Genomic DNA, 21,953 nt, shown 5'->3' with positions numbered 1-21,953 from the left:
CTATCAAAGAAACGTTTACAAAAGAGCTACATGACTTTTTAGGGCTTGGAGTTTCTTTTGAATATGTTACGATACTGGAACAGTCTTAGGATGAAAGCAGAAAAATCACAGATTTGTCTTATGCAAGGACAGACATGAGTCTCCATTACCTATATGTGATGGCAGCACATTCAGCAGGCAAGTCTGGTGGGCAGCTGGAGATGAAGCTGGAGATGGTGCATAGGGTGGAACATCAATCATCACGGCTGGAGAGTAGGCAAGGGAGGGAGTGAGGTCCCCAAGGCTGCACTGAATACCCATTGCCGTTTTGTACAGCTCACTCATAAAAACTCTAGGGTCATGAGCTAACTTACATCTCTAGGCTCCAACAGAGGTACTGCATCAGTTTGCTAGGACTGCTATAGGAAGGTACCACACACTGGATGGCTTTAACAGTGGAAATATATTGTCTTACCGTTCTGGAGGCTAGAAGTTTGAGATCCATATGTCAGCAGGGTTGCATCTGAAGGCTGTGAGGGAGACTCTGTTCCTTGTCTCTCCTCTAGTTTCTGGTGGTTTCTGGCAGTCTTTGGTACTCCTTGGCTTGTAGAAGCATCACCCTGATCTTTGCCTTAATTCTTCACAAGGTGTTTTCTCTTTGTGCGTGTCTCTGTCTCCAAATTTCTCCTTTTAATAAAAACACCAATTAATTAGATTAGGGTCCACTCTAATGACTTAGTTTTAACGTGATTACCTGTGTAAAGGCCTTTCCAAATAATGTCAATTATAAGGCATTGGGGGTGAAGACTTCAACGTACATTTTGGGGGGGGGGGTCACAATCCAACCCACATCAATCACCTTATAAATATTAAGGCATTACTAGATCTCAGTGGAAACTTTTTGAAGATGTAGGCAGCTTCCAGTAAAACAAACATTAAAACAATGGTGGTGAAATGGCAGAACTGAGTTTGAAAATAGTGCATTCAGCATTTAAAAAGAACTAAGTGTGGAGCAATGTGAAAACAACTTCCTAAGATCGATAATGAATTATTTCATTTTTCTTACTTCAAATTTTCATATAAATGCATCTTGTTGAGGGATGTGGTTTTCTTATTAGTTGATTTCAGTTTAGCTTGTGCTGCAAACAGACTTTGGAGAGGAAATAGTAATTGGAATATCAACATCAATAATAACCCCTTTCTATGAAAATGACCTTTGTCTGCTAATTGTTCATACTATCAGAAACTCATCTATCAAAGCTTGGTGTGGTAGACTGTGCCCTCAGCTGGCAGTAAGAAGTCCTGGATTTTAGTACCAATACTGGCATTACTGTGTCTCCTTTATGCAAATCACTTGGTAACTTTACTGAAGCCAGAGAGGTTGTTTTAGACTATGTGTATACATATTCTAGGAGGCTTTATTTGCTTTTGTCCTACTTCTGATACTATACCACTCATAGAAATACATTAAACCAAAGATTCAATGGAATCCTGAACACCAAGAGATGAATCTAGATATCAATGTTCATGGAAGAAAAAATGTGAGTAAACAGTTGGTTTGACTTATAAAGAATTATTTGATCATTGTGTTAATTAAACAGTTATTTTGGGAAATTTAAAGAAACCACTACTAGATTTTTAAAGAAGAGAATAGATTTTTATTTTTCCATCTAAAGCTATATTTTTAAGCCACTATTTTTGAACTATATGAGTCATTCTGTTTATTAATTTAGAAAAAAAATGTACTAGAATAGAACAGAATAGAAAAGTAGTGTGAAGATTTTCTTCACATTAATATACATGTACTGGAGTACTGGGCTGCAGTGTACAGTGAATTTCTAATAGTTATCTCAGCAAGAAGCTTAAAAGCTAATTACTGGCTTAAATCGCAGCTGCCTGTTCAGAGGTTTGAAACCACTTATAGGCTAGGGGATCTAGAAAAAGAACATGATGAAATAAGAGAAATTTACTCAATTCTCATTGTGTTTTACTTTCCTCTTTAAAGAAATTGATAAGCCTGCTGGAAATAGAAAATAAAAAAGTAAGTGCTTTATAGAGGAAAAGGAAAACTGAGTTGGACAAGAAATTGGTTAAAGAATATACAATCATTTTTAGTAAGCTCAATTCTATGTGAACTTTATACCATCATACTGAAAATTTTTAATAAGAGATTGCAGTAAACTTAAAAAAAAACTTTTTTAAAATAGGCATTTTCAAACACTGAAAAAAACAGAGACTAGTATGAGCACCCCAGTGCCAGTGACCTGCTTCCATGGTTGTCAACTCATGGTCCACCTGGTTTCCACTGCCCGTCCCAGCCTCCTTCCTTCCCCCCAATTATTTTGAAGAACATTTCTGACATCATCTCTAAACATATAAACACGAACCATAATTACTACTGTTAGGAAGTATCTCGTAGCGTTCATATTTTCAGAAAGATTTAAACTTTGATGGACCACAGTGCAATACTACTCTAGACATACTAGAATGGCTATAATCAAAAAGACAATAATAAGTGCTGGCAGGGATGTAGAGAAATCAGAACCCTAATACACAATGGTGGGAATGTAAAATTGTGAAGCCACTTTGGAAAATAGTTAGGTAATTCCTCACAGTGTTAAATATAGAGTTACCACATGGTCCCATAATTCCACTCCTGGTTGTTCACAGAAGAGAAATGAGTACAAACGTGTACACTAAAACTTGCTCCCAAATGCTCATAGCAACATTATGTATAATAGTCAAAAGGTAGAAATAATCAAAACATTCCTCAACTGATGAAAGGATTAAAAAAAAAGGTGGTATATACACACAATGGAATGTTAGTCAGCAAAGAAAAAGAACAAAGTACTGATACACACTCATTACTAGGGGAGGGGGTGAGGAAGTGGGGAGAAATAGGGGTGACTCTTAATATCCATACAGTTTGTTTTGGGGTAAGAAAAGCGTTCTAAAACTGATTATGATGATGGTTGCGCAAGTCTGGGAGTATGCTAAAATCCACTGAATTATACACTTTAAATAGGTGAATTTTATGGTATGTGAAACTATCAAGTTGTTCACTTTAAACAGGTGAATATTATGGTGTGCGGATTATATCTCATTAAAGCTGGTATTTAAAAATAATTGAGGGAAAGGAACACATACCGACATACTAAAGGTATAAAATACCCAAAAGGTGAAAGAGGTGGTAAGAATTCTGAAGTTGATCATTATATATTTAGGCTGCCTGAGTAAGTAGACATTTCTGAAAGGAAAAAATAAGGTAAGGAAACTACATATTGTACATATTTTCTTTATCTCCAGCAAGGACTGCAGATTTGGGTAAATCCATCCACACACATCTGCTAGACTTGTCACCTATGAATTATCATCTCCTGAGAAAACTTCAGAGATAGTTCTGGTCAAATGATTGCCAGCTTTCATATCAAGAAAGTATCAAGACTATGTTTGTATGCCCAACACTGACCCCTGACTTCAGTCAAATCACCTTAACTTCAGGGGGCTCAGAGTCACTCCTGCCTGTGTCATCTACTTAGGAGAATTGTTGTGAAGTACAACCCAGATGATGGCTGTAAAGATGCCCTAAAAATTAGAATGTTGCATTATTGCCATTACTGTCTATATTGTTGTATAGCAGCAGAACTTATTCATAGAAAGCCAAGTTTTAATTTTGACCTATAGACAATAGTTGCTGTGGCTGTTGGTATCCTATCGCAACCCATGATTGGTCTCTGTCTCTCAACCAGCAGTCCTTGTACCATTTCTGGCAATTATGCTGTGATGCAGATTTAAGAAACACAATAAATCATATTACTGTGGCTTATGTATATTTACATATGTGTTAATCAAAGGGCTTTTTAAAAGGGGGCACATTGTATTCTTAAAGTGTAGGCACATCTTTCTTAGCAATGTAACACTTCTACTTTTCTCCTGGACCCTTTTTAAACTCTATATATTTAACTCTAAATTATATACTTAACTCCAACGCTTAAGGAGAGTTTTTCAAGGTGTGGGGGAGATGAACAATCACAGCTTCTCCTTTAACAGAGATTACAGAAAATCTACATCTAGCACTATATCTAGTCACTCTTATCACCCTTAAGTGTTTTAGGTTTCATTTTTCCCTGTCCCCTACTGCTCCCCAATTTCTGTCTAATCAGTATTTTCCTGAATTTTTAAAAACTAAAATCTAAAACTTATGCAATCCAGCTTCAACAGGGACAGGTCTTTTCCGATTGAGCTGTTAGAGACACCAAGATATAATCTTTGTAGTTGCAAGTGACTTTTGATAGTACCTATTGTAACCTGCTCTTACAGATGAAGACAGTAAGGGAAAGTGGAAAAGCCGCAGGAGGATTACATGCTCCAGCACTTTCCCTGGCCCTGCTGAGTGTGCGCTTTCCTCTGCAGCCCCCAGCAGTCACTCATACCCACCCGCACCTGCACTGTCAGCACAGCTCAGTGACCCGCCAGGATGCTTGTTTCTTCTCCTCTGAATCTCTGAATTTCTTGACAGCAAGTACTCTTTTTTAACTTTAACAAAGACTAGAGCATTACACCTACAAAGGATGGAAAGAGGTTGTAGACCAGTCCTCATTTAACAGCAGCAACGGATAAGCAAATTGTGTCCTGTGTCTTGGCTGAGAGACTTTAATAGGAATATAAGCCATAAAACTAGGTATAAAACAACATGAGGCAGCACTACTCTGTGTCTATATTTCATGATCATTATCACTTTATATAACATTAGATCATTAGGTTCCAGAATCTTTGATCAAAAAGGAACTGATGTTTGTGCTGTATTTGTGTCATATTTTTGTGCCATGCAAAAATACAAGTAAAACAAACAAAACAACAACATACACAAACAAATGACAGCCTTTTCTGACCCACTTGGGGGAACTTGCTACACAGTTCTTGGCCTGAATGTATTCATGTGTTTCAGAGCAAGCTTTTTTTTTTCCTTTCGCAACATGATTTTAGAAACCGAATCTCAATCATTTTTTTTTTATCTCAGCTTGACAATGTTCCAGATGAAATGTCACTTTTGCTTTATAATTAAAAAATGAAATAGAGCTCTTTTCAGCTATTTTTCTCCAACTTGCCATTAGAAATGAACACAAGTGAGGGCTGATATATAGATTTATATTTCCTAGAAATAGTGGATGTTGATAAACAAGAAGATATAAACCAACTTAAAGTAAACTGATTCTGCACTTGAAATGACTGCCTTTTTCTGGGCAGACTTTATTTCACCCGTAAATACTTCGCTGAAATTGGTGGTCTATGGGTTTTTCTGGAGGGAATGGGTTTTATTCCTATCGACTTGGAAGGCCCAGATGGTTATGGAAAAAAAAAATAGAAAATATTCTTAAGTGATTTATTTTTCCGACACCAGTTGTGGTCACATACTCTCAATGGATGGCCTTGGGCATCTCAGTGTTCTTCTGTGCCTCCGTTTTGTCATCTGTAAAACAGATATGAATGTTTCTCTTAAGTCCTATCAGGCTCTTGTGAAGGTTATAATGAGAAGACAGACACAGACGTAATGATCATTTACAAGGCATTCTGCAATCTCATTTGCGACTGTGGAGAGGAGGCAGAGTTGAATGGAGCCACTGGAACTGGCCTGGTGCTTGGACTGGCTGATCATAGCGACCAACAGTCACAATTATGGTTCCCAAGGAGGCACAGAAGTTGAGTGTCCATTGAGCTTGGGTCAGGTTTCAGGGAGTCCAGTCAAGTTCATGGTGCACAGGATCAAGGATCTGCAGGAAGTAGTGATGCTCAGTGGGCAGTGTGCGGTGGAACGTCTGCCCAGTGTTTCCAGTTATTCCGTCTCTTTTCACCAGCACCCCAGCCAGCACCTGAGAGTGGTGTGTGCAGGTATGTGAGTATGTGTATGTGCTTATGTTAAGAGAGAGGGCGAGGAGAGGGCAGAGAAAAGGGGGGGGGGAGATAGACAGGGGCTAGTAAGAGACTAGCATGCAGAAGACCCTAGCCCTCTGGAAGAGAACCTAGCAGACACCAGGGAATATATCCAGGTCATGGAGAAAGGAAATGGGATTTAGGACAGCCAACAACGCCAGGAGGGACCTGGATGTGGTCAGGAGCTGAGGAAGAGTGGCGGTGAGTTCCAGTGAGAGGGAATGTGCAGCTCACCGGACACAAACATGCCCAAGGGCTCACCCAGCCTCATCTTTTACCAGCTTGGAGCAACAAGACCAAGTCCAGACCCAGTTTGCTGATGGGTTTGGGCTGCCTGAAAAATAATCAGGTGAAGTGCAATTTTGCTATGGAGCGTACCAGGACAAAGGCTTCGGGCTGAAGGTCTTCACTGCCTACCCCTGCCTGGGCTGAGGCAGATGAGGAGGGATCCAAGAAGTCTGACCTGAACCAGCTGCCTTGGGAGAGAAAGGAGGGGACACTCCCACGAGACTGTTTTCCAGGCTTTCAAACTGGCCTTTAGTCTTTTTCTTAAATTCATTTAGTTCTCAACAGTGGATTGAAATCAGACTCTTCTTTTTGTCCCACCAAGTTTTGGCAATTAGATTGAGAAGCAGAGAAATATTTTTTTCTTTTTTTTTTTTTTTATATTTAGGTAAATGTAAAATGTAGCATCTATTCCAATGAATTTGAGCTTTTGGCTGTTTGCTTCTATTAGACTGGAGGCACAAAATCTCATGTGTTTAAAAGCTCTAACGATGGACATAGGTCATCAAGGCAAAGCCCTTAAAAGAAAATCTATTTTTACCTGACTTTTTTTTTTTTTTTTTAGTGTAACACGATTATACTTATCTGTGAGGTACAGAGTTGAATATCAGTACCTGTGTGTGATAAGTGATGCTTAAATCAGGAAAATTAGTATATTCAAGAATATACAGGTAATCATATTTCCTGGTCCTTTACCAATTCCTCCCTTACTCCTCTCCCCCTGCCCCCTTTCTATTTCTGGTAACCTCAGTTCTGTGCTCTTCTTTTGAAAATTCAGTGTATTATTGTGATTGTTGTATCTTTCTTTCTTTTTTTAAAAAACATTTACTTTTTAGCTTCTACTTATGAGTGAGGACATGTAGTATTTCTCTTTCTGTGCCTGGCTTATTTCAGTTGACATGATTTTCCCTAAGTTCATCCATGTGGCTGTGAATGGCAGTATTTCATTCCTTTTCATGGCAGAGTAGTATTCCATTGTGTAAATATACCACATTTTCCTGATCCCATCATCATATACCACATTTTCCTGATCCCATCATCAGCTGATGGACATTTTGATTGGTTCCAACTCTTGGCTGTTATAAATAGAGCTGCAATGAACATGGGGGTGCAGGTATCCCTTCAACATGATGATTTCTGTTCCTTTGGTTATATATCCAGCAGTGGAATTGCTAGATTGTATGACAATTTTATCCATAGTTGTTTGAGGAATCTCCACACCATTTTCCATAATGGCTGCACTAATTTACAGTCCCAACAACAGTGTAGGAGGGTTCTCCTTTCTCTGCATCCTCACCAGCATTTGTTATTCTGTCTTTTCTAGGAATAAAAGCCAAATACAAAGTATGTGCCTACAGTGATCATCAGAACATCTCACCCCAGCCACATGTTAGTGTGTGCACATCCCTTAAGGTGTCTCTAGTACAACAATGGGGGAAAATGGAATGTAAATGAATCCATGGCAGAGGCAAAAAGCTGCCACTCCTGCTCCACTCAGGTTGGTCCCAATATTGTCTGGTTTCTGTTCACTCTTGCCTGAGCCTTCCCTGTATTTGCTGATGTCTGGTCACCTGATATCCTGAGCCTTGGACATTGAGCTTGGTGTGGTGCTGTAGAAGCTGTAGTAGGAACTGCCTTGAGTTCCTTGCTGACAGGAAATACAGGACTCAGGAAAAGCAGGTGGACGTGACTGACAGGGTCCTGTGAGAGAAATGGAACTCAGAGGCCTGCAAATAAATGGAAGCCCAGGCTTAGGCAGACACAGAGGACAGTGCCTGGCCAAAATTAGCAGAGTAGCAGTTTCTAGGCTAGGATGGGGAGGCAGTGGACAGACAACATTTCTTGCCAAGGTAAAGAGTAGAACTTAGGTACAGGGTAGGCTTTCAGGGCAGGGGCTCAGGCACAGGAGAAAAGACAAATGTGGAATATGAGAGCACGAAGAAAAGGCAGGAGGCCAGCTACTGGAAGGGCAGGGAAGATAGCAAGATTCATTGGTTGTACAGTCACCAGATCCTCAAATTGGCCCTCATTTAAGAATAGAACTTTTCCCTGAGCCCAGAGGGATGAGGTTGAGAGAGTGGGCTTTCACAGAGGAACAGACTGTCCTAGGAGTTGATAGTCATACATTGCAGGGTCTGAAGTTCATGCAACATTCCACACCGAAGGGGTGCTCACTCACACCCTGATGTAGGTGGTTAAGAGCTCTTAGTCCTCCCTGTTGTCTGAAATATAAGTGCCACTTATAAATATAATTACAACTTCAGAGGGATTTTTCAGAGCACTTTGTGAAAGGTGAGCTTTCAGTCAACACAAGGATCATAGTATTGAGGAGATCATCTAGGGAAGGTGGGCCTTTAAAATATGACTTTTTGCTGCAATGGCTGCAACACTATGGCTCTTCTGAATCCCACTGAGGCTATATTAAAGATGTTCAGCCTGACATTTACCTCTCTTCCTTTCTTTCTCTCTTTACGTGTGTGTGTGTGTGTGTGTGTGTGTGTGTGTGTGTGTGTGTGTGAATATATACACACACAAATACATATAGGGAGACAGATATTATATGTGTGCATATATACATGAATATACTTCAAAATGTTTATGGAAAAATGGAATTAAAAGATAATGCAAATCTTTCCATGAACTTTTGGAAGACCCCTCATAGGTATATATAATATATATGTGTGTGTGTATAATTTATTTCTTTCCTTTTCAATATTTTCATCATTTTAAAATCGATGTGTGTATAGCAGACACTGCTGGTGTCCCTGCTCACATCCCCACGATCCCCTTAGCATTTCCCATGAGCCAGGCTGACTTCCAAGGCTCACACCTGAGTCCTTGTCTCAGGGCTGTCCTCAGGCTGTGAGAACCCACTCTGGCCTCGCAGCACAGTAACGAGAAGTTCCTGGGGTTAAAATCTCCTTCAGGGGAATACTCCTAATCCATGACTGATTGGGGGGTGTAAACACGTCAGCTGTGTTCCTCTTGGTGGGGATCATTTTACAGTGTGTGTTTTACACCAATCCGGAACTTCCCTGCTGGATTACGCTGGTGGTAGTTGACTTACCAATGCTCTCCCATTAGCTATGCACTTGAACCATACCCAAAACCAGATGAACTCAACCCTAGACTCTGTTCGATGAAGAAACCCAACTAGGAGTGGAACATTAATTCTTTTTGTGCTATTTTGCTAGAATATTTTACATATTGATGTTTGATTTCCTAGAATGATCTTAAGTCTTTATCTTTTTAAAGCATATTTCACTAGAAATTAGGCCCTCATAATAGAAAATTCAAAAATCTTTTTAAAGGTGAATTGCAAAACCATTATTTATCTTCTAAAACTCAATAAATCATGTCATGATGTTGAAGAGTTTTCAGATAAATGAATAAAATGAATTTCAACTTCAATGATTATAAACTTTGACATGTCTACATCATCTAGCCTATCATGCAGCATACTCTTAAATCCAGTTTTACCAGCTTATAGTAGATGATGTACCAAATGACGTATGAAACTCTCAGAAAACCACCCAGGGGGTGTCAAGAGTTCATAATGAGTTACTCTTCCTGTAAACAAGCTCAGCCTTTGGCTTCTAGAGCATTGGCTCCTTCTACATTAGCTTCAGAAAAAATGCAAACTATACACACCCAAGATTTATTTATTTTTAATATTTTTTCCTTTTTATCATAGTCTATATTTTATTCTTTTTTTCTTTCTTTTTTTTTTTTTTTGTCAATATACAATGTGGTTGATTATTGTGGCCCATTACCAAAACCTCCCTCCCTCCTCCTATGCACCCAAGATTTAATCACCCCCCAAGACAACAGGTAATAGAGGAACTAGTACTTGAACTGTTATATTACCAGATCATAAGAAGTCCAAACAGAGCAAGGCCACACTAAAAGGACTATCAGATCTGTAAGAAGGGGCTCCCCTTTGCAAACTGCTGAACTAAACAATTTTAATTTTCCTTTCTACTCTTAAATGCAGTATTTAACTAGAGCTAAATATATTACTGATCTAACTTTGTTCATCTTAATGATCTTAGAATACATATTCTTTCTAAAATGACATTTCAAATTTCTGTTTATCCATTGCTCAAAGAAAAATAATGTTTACTCATAAATCAGTGCACCCTATGTAAATTTTGAATAGTGCCTTGGTTGGAGAAAACATCCTGGAGCCCTGAGACCTCTGGAAGAGCTCTTATTGCCTTACTTAGGTTTCTGTGGTAGCTGCAGTAGACAGTGCTCTCTTTGAATAAAAGAAAACCTTTTGAAGTCTTGTGTTTTGACTCAATTCTTCATTTCTGACTTTATCTAAATCAGCCAGAAAGCTTCTAATGTTGATTAGGCTCAGTATACGTGACAGTGTCAAGCACATGGCCAATAAATGCAAAGATAATGTGCTGCCTTCAGTGATCCAACAACATTTACTGAGTGTCCACTCTCTTCCAGGAACTGTACCCAACACTGAGGGCCCAATGAGGAAGAAAACTAAGGCATTCCGTCTTGAGTGTGCCTTCTAGTGGGGCTAAATGTTACACATTCATTCCATAATGAATAAGTACACAGAGCTATGTACTCCTACCTGGAGAGTCTGACTTCGTCTAGAGAAAGGCTACTCTGGGGAAATGTTCATGGACACCAGGACATTTTGGCTCCTGTATACTCCAGCATGTATCTCCTAAGAATAAGGCCATCCCCTATATACCCACTAAACCATTATCAGACCAAGAAAATTAGCAACAACTCCATAATGTCATTTAATATATAGTTCACATTCAAATCTCCCAGAATATCTCAAAGTTGTCTTCTAGCTCCTCCCTCCCCCCCCCCCCCGCCTCCCAGTCCACTTTCCAGGCTATTTATTCTGTTTTACTCTAGAATAGTCCCTCCACTTTTCAACATCTGTTTTTCTTACATTGGTTATTTTTTGAAGAGTCCAGGCAGGTTTTCTTGTGGAATGACCCGTAATCTGAATGCATTTGTTTGCTTCCTCCTGATTACAATCAAATTAAACATTTTTGGTGAGAATAGTTTACAGATTAAGTCATTTCCTTGTTCATCACAGCAGGATGTTCCTAAGTCAAGTGGTCTCTCTGTTATTGAAATTTGATGATCTGGTCAAGATGTGCTCTATCAGATCTCTCCATCTCAGAGGCACATCGTAAGTAATTGGTGAGTGATACTTTGAAACTGTATAACTATTCTGTTCCCCCAGCAACTTTTCCTTTAATTCTTTGGCTCTTATGCAGTAGGGCTCTCTGAGAAGTGCCTTCATTTTTATCATAAATTCAATCTGCGAATATCTGAATCAAAGCATTCATAGCATCAAAGACAAACTGGGCCCAATGAGGAGATTACCCTCAGTAGCCCTGCCAGGGCTTTGTGGAGAGGAGTGTCCAATGAATGCCACATGCTCACTCCCTGCCACTCACTGGAACTGCCTCTTTCCTCCTCACATCACCCCAAATTTTCAGTAACAGGGAACCCGATGCTTAAGGTCTTTTTCAAGGTTTGCAAACCCATTTCAATGATAATATGAACACCCACACTTCAACATAAGGAACTATTTGCTTTATACAGTGCCTGGACTATAAATAATTCTTGCTCAGGTGCAGCTGAATTCCACTGTCTTCTGTTTTAGTGAAAATAAACTATGCATTTTATAACCTCAGAAAAAAATGTCCAATTGAGGTATTTTCTTCAGGAAACAGTTTTGTGTGTTGTCCATCTTGATGTGTAAAGATGAAAAAGGGTTAACTACAGTGTGACAGGGCAGATTTCTGGGGTGTAGACAGTGTGTGTGAAGCTTGCTGGGCAGGCCTAGAGCCAGCCACTCTCTTTCCAACTCTGTTGCTGTGACGTGACATTCGGCCCTTGAAATCAGCCACAATGGAAGTTTGTATGATACCAGAGGAGAAGGTCTGGGAGGCCTGATAGGTGTCCTCAACTCACCCTGTCCTCTCACCAGGTTCCTGACTCCACCACAGGAAAGAATTCAAGAGCAGAGTCATAGCAGAAGATGAAGACAGTTTTAATGTAATAGGTAAGAGATACAGACTTCACAGAGAAAGTGCAACCTAGCTCCAGAGCCTGAGCAGGGCCCACACCATGTTTAATACAAAAGAAATACACATGCACGAAGTGCAGGCTGGCTCTAGAGTGAGCACAGCCTGCTAAAGGCATGTTTGGTACAAAAAGAAAGCAAGACACACCTCAGAGGAAGTGCGGGCTGGCTCTAAGAGAGTGACCAACAGTCCCACCTTCTCCCTGGATTCAGCTTTTATAGTTTTGCTGTCTATACACAGTCATACCATCTAATGAATATTCAACTGAGGGGTTGGTCCCAGTTTTGTAACCTAGTCTTGCACATGCTCAGTTGGTCTCCTTCAGAGCATGATCATTGGTTAAATTCATCGCATGCATCAAATACATTGAAATATATTCTATGCTCTCTAGTGCCTCCAGCGGGAGGTCATTCAAAGGATAAACTCCATTTTACTGAGCATGCTCGGCCAGTGAGCTGCCCGTGGGCTCAATCTCCACATACTGGTGCTGAAAACAGGTGCTACAGGTCACTGTAGCTTGGGACTCAGAGGCAGAGCTTGAGTGTTAGGGAAGTGCTCTGAATCCCAGGGGGACTGAGCACTGCCTATCACATGTACACCTGAGAACCTGGCAAATGCTACAAACTGTGACATTTTTCTTTCCCTGGAGAACTGTCGTTAAATATTTATCAGTGAACTATTGAACCCAGACGTAGTATAAACCCTGACCTTAGTGTAGACCGAGAGGGGGAAGTTTCCACCAGATTTCATGCTGTCAGAGGCAGAACACATCATCCACAGAGAAGGTTGACAGAGAACACATGGTCATTCAAGTGAGGACACATTATCTGAGAGGCCTGTCAGATGCCCCAGTGCGTGGGTGGGGACACCCATTCAGTATCTCCAGGCAGACACTTTGGAGGTGTGGTCAGGTAGCATCGCAGAGGTCCAAGGTGGGGCTCCAAGACCCAGTTCTTAAGGAGGTAGATCTGGAGCGTAAATGACAAAAAAAAGGGAGGCCCCACACTTTCAGGAGTTCTAGCCTTGGTACCCAAAACAAACCTCAAAGAAAGAGTGTAAGTTAGAAATCCTGTTACCAGAAGAACATTGAAATCTCTGGAGAATATTCTCTTAAAAAGTTCAGGATTTGTTTTATTATGAACTTTTTTTCCCCATCAATCACTTCTGCAACATCTTCTGAACGGCCCCAGGCAACTGAGGCTTCCTTCTTCTGTTAAAGCATACATCATCTGTATTTTGATATGGTACACCAGAAACCCCTAAATCCTGTTTGCTTAAACACAGGGGTGCTCTCAAACCCTAGGAAGACACTGGAAATCTGCGGGAAGGGGAACTGGGGAAGGGGCCTGTTCCTACATTGAAAAAAAAAAAAAGGCTTATGGGTCTGGTAAAAAAGGTTGGTCTTCCTGTGTATGCATTAATGCTGCTGTTCCCAAACTTGAACATGCAGAAGAATCCCCTGGGTGGGAGGGAACATTCCTAGGGCTACAAATTGGAGTGGAGGGGAGAGGGGGAGGGGGAGGGAAGTTGGGGGATAATTGGGTGGGGACAAGGGGTAAAACACACACACACACACACACACACACACACACACACACACACACACACACACACACATGCACACACACAAAAAATACAAACAACTGCCCCATTCCAGACCTACTGAACTAGAATAGAACTCTGAGGGTGTCCCCAAGCAACTCTCCTCTGCATTTCACATGTTCTGTTTTCCCTTCCCATCAGATACAAGGATCCACAAGGCACCTGTGGCCTCGGGTTTAATGTCTCTTTAGGGACTGATCAGGTCTGATTAATTTATCCCCTTATTCTTCATATTTCAGTATCTGAAATATGAAGACATGCTGATAGAAGGATAATGAAAAACAAGAGAGATTTTCCCCATCCCTTAGTTCTATTACCAATTCAGTTTTTCTACAAGCTAATAATTTTTGAATGCTTACCATATGCAAGCATGAATTCTATGATTTATACACATTGTTTCAGATAACTACACATTAGCATATTAAGTGGAACTTACCTAAAGGACTCAGAACTAGTAAGTGGCTCCAAAGCCTAGAAATTTCACTACATCATGATGCCTAGTAAATAGCATTTTTAACGCACCATAGGGATACATGTGTAAAACATATATGACAACCATGCTCTCAGGGAGTTCAGAGTCTGTTTGGATAGAGAAGAAAAAAACATTTTTTCAATTTTGAGAAACATATTGATTCACATTTTAATATCTCTGAAAACAAGGTCTTAAGATTAATGCTGTTTTAAAATTGCAAGCAGCCCGGTGACCATCCTGACACAGCTATTGTTGCCTACATGAGCATGAACTTGATCGCAGACATTCAGGTTGTCATCCTTTCTAGTTCTAAATAAATCTAAAAGCCTTTTTCATAACTATAAAACAAGACTTCTAAATGATAGGAAAGCACAATGTCATAGTTTAATTGTCTAGGACTTTCTTTCTCAGGATTACATAAAATAATAGTGCAATTTACAATGAAGAGTGCCTTAGTTTTCAGGGAATATAGTAACTGCTAAAAATGTTGACCTAAAAGAAACTGAGGCTGAACATATAAAGCACAAGATTTATTGAGCCAATATGATGATGGTGACTGGGGAAACACAAAGGCCAGGTTGCCCTGAGAAATGTGCTCCAAAGTGGACCAGCAGAGCTGAGAATTTTATAATCAACAGGCGGGAGAAGAATCAAAGAGGGGAGAAAAAGAACAGCCCCTTTACTATTACCAGGATTACTATTATCAGTTTTTCTATTGGTTGTACATGATGTGTAGATTTAGGATTGTTACTAACTACATCCTACACGCAGGGATCTAGGGTAAGGGTTAGAAGAAGAATTCCAGGTTATTTTATTACTTTTCTGGTGCCATCACACCTGCTTCTAAGTAAACATAGTATTGCGATAAAGTTTTCCAGGACATGGGAAATGACCGCTGACTTACCCCAGATCTCCCAAGGCATTAATATCTAGCTAATCTGGTCAGAGCAGATTTTTTAGTTGTCAAAACCCACTTTCATATAAGTGATACTAAAGGTAATGAGAGGCTAGAGCAGGGAAGAATTGTGTGGCGAGGGGAATCAGGAATATTTTGTGCAGAAAGGGACCATTTTGCTGAAACCTGGAGAAAGTGGAAATGTGCAAAGAGGGGTGTTAACATGGGCCTCCCGGGCAGAGGGAAGGTGAGAACAACATTCTGAATCACTCCTATTACCTTCTAGACCTGTCCTGCTAGATGGTTAAAAAAAACCCATCTATGTATATACGTATAGATATACATACATACATACTCTATACATACATACATAATCTATATATGAACACATACTCTCTATATGCATATAGATATATATGCATGCATATGTGTATGCATAAATATAAATACAAACATATATGTAAATAAGCAAAATTAAATATGCACATATTCATGTTGAAGAACCTTTTTGTCATCTCTTTCTGTCTTTCCATCACTCAGTCCTCCCATTTCTCTCTTCTATCTGCCCCTCTCTGCTGCCCATCTCAGTTTGACTATAATTTGAAATTGAGAGTTGCTTATCTCTTTAAATTTACTTTATTTCTTAAAGAAAGCACTAGGTCCTCTGTTCATAATTTAAAATAAAGTGAACTGAACATTTCATATAATATGTCACAGAGATAGCAAATGTGCTTTAGCTTCACTAAATCAAGCAGCTCAGCTTTTTTCATAGCCTGAAAACTAATTCGAGACTTTTCAGTGTGTCTGACCTCCAAGTGGGTGACTGTGGTAGTGTTTTCTGCCTTGCTGTGAAACTCTCCTGTCTTCTTAAATGTAAAGGGTTTTTTTCTAGGTTGATGAGAAGCACTTTATAAATCATTTCCATATCTCACCATTTTTCCTTTGTGTATTTGGGAGAAAATATTGAAAAGGTTAATACGTTGTTGCAATATCCACACATTAATTAGAATAACCCAGTTTAATCTTTTGCCAAAATGTGGCAGAATTTATGTTGCCAGTGTGGTTGGGTGTTTCAGGGGGTGGGGAGGGCACTGGAGGACCTTCCTCACAGAGTAAGCTCTGCAGGGACATTTCTCCATCAGGGTCCACCTTCCTTCCCTCTCATGCATGCTGCTCTACTGGGCGGAAGAGCTTTGCAAACTCCAGTTCTTCCTGGATGTTTTCCTCTTCTTGTATATTTGTTTGTTTAGTTCTTACCTTTAAGTAAAATTATAACTGGAAAAAAAGGTCAGAACGATCACAGGGAGGTGAAAGAGAGAGGAACAAATCACATTTGGAGTCGACAGGAAGGTTATCAGTCATGCTGGAAAAGGCAATGAAGGATATCAGCTTTATGTGCTGACTCAGTGAAAGTTCAGTCTCAAATCTGTGTGCCAATGCCACTAAGATTAAAGAGAGTGCTAAATTCAGACCACCAGCAACTACAGCGATCACTTCTGTAAAGGCCCTGAAAATGGAGAATGATGTTTCTAATAATTATACTGTGCACTCAAATGATGATATTTTGTATATATACATTGGAATAAATATATTATTAAAATTAATTTAGCTTTTTTAAAAATACAGCTACTAGAAAATACAAGATTTCATTTGTGGCTTGCCTTATATTAGATAGCGTTGCCTTATAATTATATTAGATAATGTTCAGAGCACTTTCCTTGCAATATCCTGTGAAGTCAGCGTTATAATACCTATTTTAAAGACAAGTAAACTGAGATACAGAGATGTCAAGCAACTTGCCAGTTCTATCCATAGTCTCTCTTGTGTTTTGACTCCTAGTCTACTGAGTTACCTTTCACAGCACAGTAGCTTCTTTGCAGCAAATGCTTTCCCCCTCTTAATCTCAGTTTAAGCAGGGTCAGCGCAATCTCCCCACACCGGCAAGAGCTAGTAAGGTAAAAAATCTGAGTGGATCAGAGCCTTTCCAGGAAACAGTTTGCTTGCCTACCTTCAGAAGAAACATAGTGACTGATTACACAGTTAATGAGGATTACTCCAGAGAAGTCCAAGAAGGAAATAGAGGGGCATAAATAATAAAGAATTGATCATGATTATGATATTAGGAGCACAGTATTGCTCATCATTTCAACATTTCCTAATGCTCTCTGTTTCATTAACTGTTGATCTCATCTAGCATCCTCTGGAATAGCTGCATTTGCATTTATAGACAGAATACTATCATCTCTGGCTTGTCAGAATGACCCTCTCACAGATATGCATGTTTCTCTTCCCAGACTTGAGGAGAAAGTGGTTGCTAACCTCATCCAAATGGTCACTGTGCACCTAGGCCACACAGAAGACTCTGACTCAATATTATTTCAAAAAATACCGAGAATTCACTTGCCATGTTTATTTAGCATTTCTTGTACACCTAGTTCTGCAAAAACAAGCCAGATTTCATGAAGGGAGTAGATGGAACACTTATGGGTTTCATAAAACAGGTAAGTCATTCTTTGCTTATTTACCTTATCTTTCTAAACTTTAGATTATTCAGTGGTAAAATGAGAGTAATTACTCAAATTGCAGGGTTATCAGGAAGAGTGAATAGGATAATAAACCCAAGTCACTAGATACAGTTCCTAGCACAGTTAGGTGCTCAGTTGATAATTTGATGATCTTTGGTATTTTAAAAATATTATCAAAGATACTGCAGTGAAATTGGTCTGGTTTGTGTTGTGTGTGTTGATGGAGAAAGGGGTGGTAAATACAGACTCTCTCTAGCCTTCAACTTTCTCATCTATTAATGCACAGGACATGACTGGGTGACCTTTAATATCCTGTTCAAAATAACATTTCTCAAAGCTCAGATTTGCCCCATATCTGGCAGAAATGTATATTCTGAAATAAAACAAAAACAATTAAACTATTAACTATAACAAAGTCTTCTAAAAGGAAGTGACCTGAGGGAGAAAGACAAAGCAGTCCTGAAGGTCAGAAGCAGGGGTGACCACTTTCATCTGAGGGATCGGGGATGTGTTCTTAGAGAAGCTGGCATTTGAAATATGTTTGAAGGATGGGCCAGATTTCAAACATGGGTATGCGGGTGAAAAGAACTGCAAGCTGAGAGCCGTGCATGTGTGGGCAATGCCATGGAAGTATGAAGGAGAGATGGCAAGATTTGCAGTGACCAAAGCATAGGGCAAATTTTAGGATTTCATGTCACTTATGTCTGTACCTTCTCATTTCCTGTGCTGTCAAAACCTGTGGGAGAAGCTGTGAAACCTAGACCGAGTTTCCTTTGTCCCACATTAGGCTGGGATAAACAGGGTTCCCATGACCTGGCCCAGCATGAGTCACCAGAGGTGACATTTTCTGGGCTCTTAGACACATATTTCTGGGAAATAGCATCTTATCTGTGTGCACATGCTTGAGGCCTTGGCCAATCTTCAAATGAAAGTCTTCCTCAAATCTCCACCTTCCTTGGTGGGACCTGAAGAGTTCTCAAAGGAGAGTGATCAATGGAAGGGTGCAAAGGAACAATGACATCTTCATCCTCAGTGCCTTTCCAGGAGGATCCAGGGTTTTGGAAGCCTCCTGAAGTGCTCAGACAGGTTTGCCTTCATTCACTCCCCGGAGAGAGAGAGTGTGTGAGGCAGGACGGGAGCTGTTCTTTGTGAGCTGTGCACATCCAGGGAAAGGCACCAGGCTTTGCACACACACTGAGGAAACCTGTGTGATGATCTGGGCTGCTTCACTAGGAGAGGGACTCTGGGCACAGCGGATGCAGAGCCCTCCCTGGCGCCTCAGCATGGTGAGGACAGAGTAGCAGCAGCCAACACTGGATGACTATCTTGTCAATTTCCTCAGGGTTAAGTGACTTGTGGACACTGTCCTTAGAGGTGTGTGGAGGAAAGACAGATAACTAAAAGTCAGAAAAACCTGTTTTCTAATTATGGTTTTACCATTCACTTTCCATGAGCAAATCATTTCAATTTTCCATCTTCTTTATAATAAGGAAAACAATACCTCTGTTTCCAGTTTGTTACAATGTCTTATATAAAAAGTCTGCAACCTAGTACTTGTAGATATGCAAAAATGGCTGCAGCATGAGGAAGCCACTAAGTGGAATTCCTTTCCTAAGTGCTATGGGGAAAATAGAGCAGAAAGACAAATATTTGTGGAGCATGGGTAGCGTCCATTTCATATTTTTCTATTCTCACCCTTGTTATAAATGGAGACAATCCACATCGTCGTGTTTTTTGCCTTCGAGCAGTTCCTTAGCAGTTATTGAATTTGAAATGAGATTCTAATAGTAAAATAATCAATACTCTTTCATGTGAACTTGCTAAAAGAGGAGACAAGCTTGGATTAGGTAAGTTCATTATGAGAATGTAATCAGCTTTCTTTTTCTGGAAGGGACATGGGGGACACTTACATACGACAGATATTTAGACTTTGCTGGAGATCCTGGAACATTTTTGATAGCTGAGCATAGCACTTAGTGTCTGCTAGTATCTGGCCTGCACCCCTAACTGAGACTGACTGTGGCTTGTGTTTGGCAGGGATGGAGTTTGCACTTCAGTTGCCTGTGGTGTTGACCCTATAACTGGCTTGTTGACTTATTATTGGGTTTCGTTCTTTCCCAGGCTTACTTCCCATTCCTCTCCCATTGTTTTCTTGTGTTATCTTCCAAACAATCTACTTGCCCTCAAAGTTTTTTCTTAGGGTCTGTCATAGGGGAACACATCTTTTGCCTTCTCCAGAAAATGGGCTTTTGAGCTTTGTAGTGTAAGGCCTGATGCCAACATAGATTTCTTACAAAGCATAGCGGATGGACATCTAATGTGAAGAGATCCAGAGGGGCAGGATACAAATCTTCTAGCAAGTCCAGTTTGTGGCACTGGTCACAGTTGGTACCAGGGTATCCAGTCAGGAACAGGGAGCATAGCATTGAAAAGAAAAAGTAGAGATTAAAATACAAAGCCGAAGGGAAGAGACAGCCATTATTCTGATGATGTCTCAGAGGTCTGAGGGTCCTGGATCGCTGGGTTGGGCACCAGCATTTCTCAGAGTTCCAGGACGGGTGTGCAGGTAACAGACAGAGTCATTAGAGGTAGGGCCTGAACCTACCTGACAGGTACAAATGGGGCAATAAGTTGCATTATTTGAACCTGACACTCAGCTTTTTTGTGTATTTTGTCTCATTTAATTCTAACAAAGACAGTGAAATCGGTATTATTATCTCCATTTTTAGGTGAAAAACTAGTTTTGACAATTTAAATTACTTTCTCATCCTCCTGAAAAGTGGTGGTGAGACTTGATTATACCACAGTTGTGACTGATTGCATAGTTAATGCACCTTTTCGTGGAAATACAAAGCAGAGCCTCTTGGATTTAACTTCTGTGGGTATCAGTCCTCAGCAGGACTGGCCATGAAGTAGCTCAGGGATCCCAGAAATTATACTACATTCTACTCTCAGATCCCACGTCCAAGAAGGTCATTCACAGGACTGGCTAAGGAATTAAAAGGCCAAGTTAGACCACAAAAAGGGAGCAGGACATCACTTTTTGTCTGCAAAAAACAGAGAAAATGTAGAAGATGACATCCATTAATAGTTGTGCATTCAGTAATTCCAGGCGCTCAAACATTAGTGGCAGCAGCCAGATTCACCCCAGGATTCTATTGACAGGAAAGATACTACAGTTATTTTAGTCCTAAAATTTCATTGTTATAGGAAGACTTTTTTTGTTGTTGCAAAATATAACAAACACCCCCCCCCCAAAAAAAAATCACATAAAACAAAGATGTTCAGCTTATTGAATTGTAAAATGAACACTCATGATGTTGTAGAAACAGACTTGGCAAGGAACCGTTCCAACATTCGGAGGGTTGGAGAGTCAGGAGTTTATTAAGTCCGGACGGCAACTGCCTGAAAAGTCTGGACCCTGAGCCCAGGTCCTACAGGGCTTCTATAAGCAAACTTTTTCAGGTTTTAGGTTTTGCTTTCTCAGCATTCATGTGGTCTAGGCAGATAAAGCAACCTACAGAAGCCAAAAATGCAAGCAGTGATTAGAGGCCAGACCAGTGCAACAAGCAAACATTGTTTCAAAGACAAAATATTACTTCAAGGACAAAACAGCCATATGAGAAAGTTACTTTTGCATTTTTTCCCAACAATGAAATCTCTATTATACGTTACTCTCAACTACTTAAACGTAGGTAGTCTTACTTCTGGCAGGCGGTGGTGATGATGTCGTAAAAGAAAAAAAAAAGCAAAAAAAAAAAAAAAAAAAAAGCAAGAGCTTTAGATCCATGAAATTAAATGTGTTCAAATCTCAGCTCCAGGATTATATAGTCATGCCATTTAAATTCACTGAGCTTGATTTTCCCTAATGATGAAGTAGGATAATACTATTTAAACAGTGCTGGCATAAAGATTAAATGATATCCAAGAGGTAACGTCATCTGTCATAGAACCAGGCACATGTATAATTTGGAATGAATTTTAATATCCTCTAATGATGATGGCCAATTGACTGAAAATAATGCCTTAAAGTAAATATATATTGACAGACTCATATTCAACTTGTAGTTCTTGTAAACACAGAAAAACTTGTCTCGTAAAGTCCGCAAGCTCTTGATGCAGAGTGGAAAGAGAACAGCTTCCAAATCTTGGTTTAGCCTCTCTCTAGCTGTGCAATGTGCGTAAAT

The sequence above is a fragment of the Cynocephalus volans genome, chromosome 14 (genome assembly GCF_027409185.1).
Source record: "Cynocephalus volans isolate mCynVol1 chromosome 14, mCynVol1.pri, whole genome shotgun sequence".
Classification (NCBI taxonomy): Eukaryota; Metazoa; Chordata; class Mammalia; order Dermoptera; family Cynocephalidae; genus Cynocephalus; species Cynocephalus volans.
Note: the sequence above shows the minus strand (reverse complement) of the source record.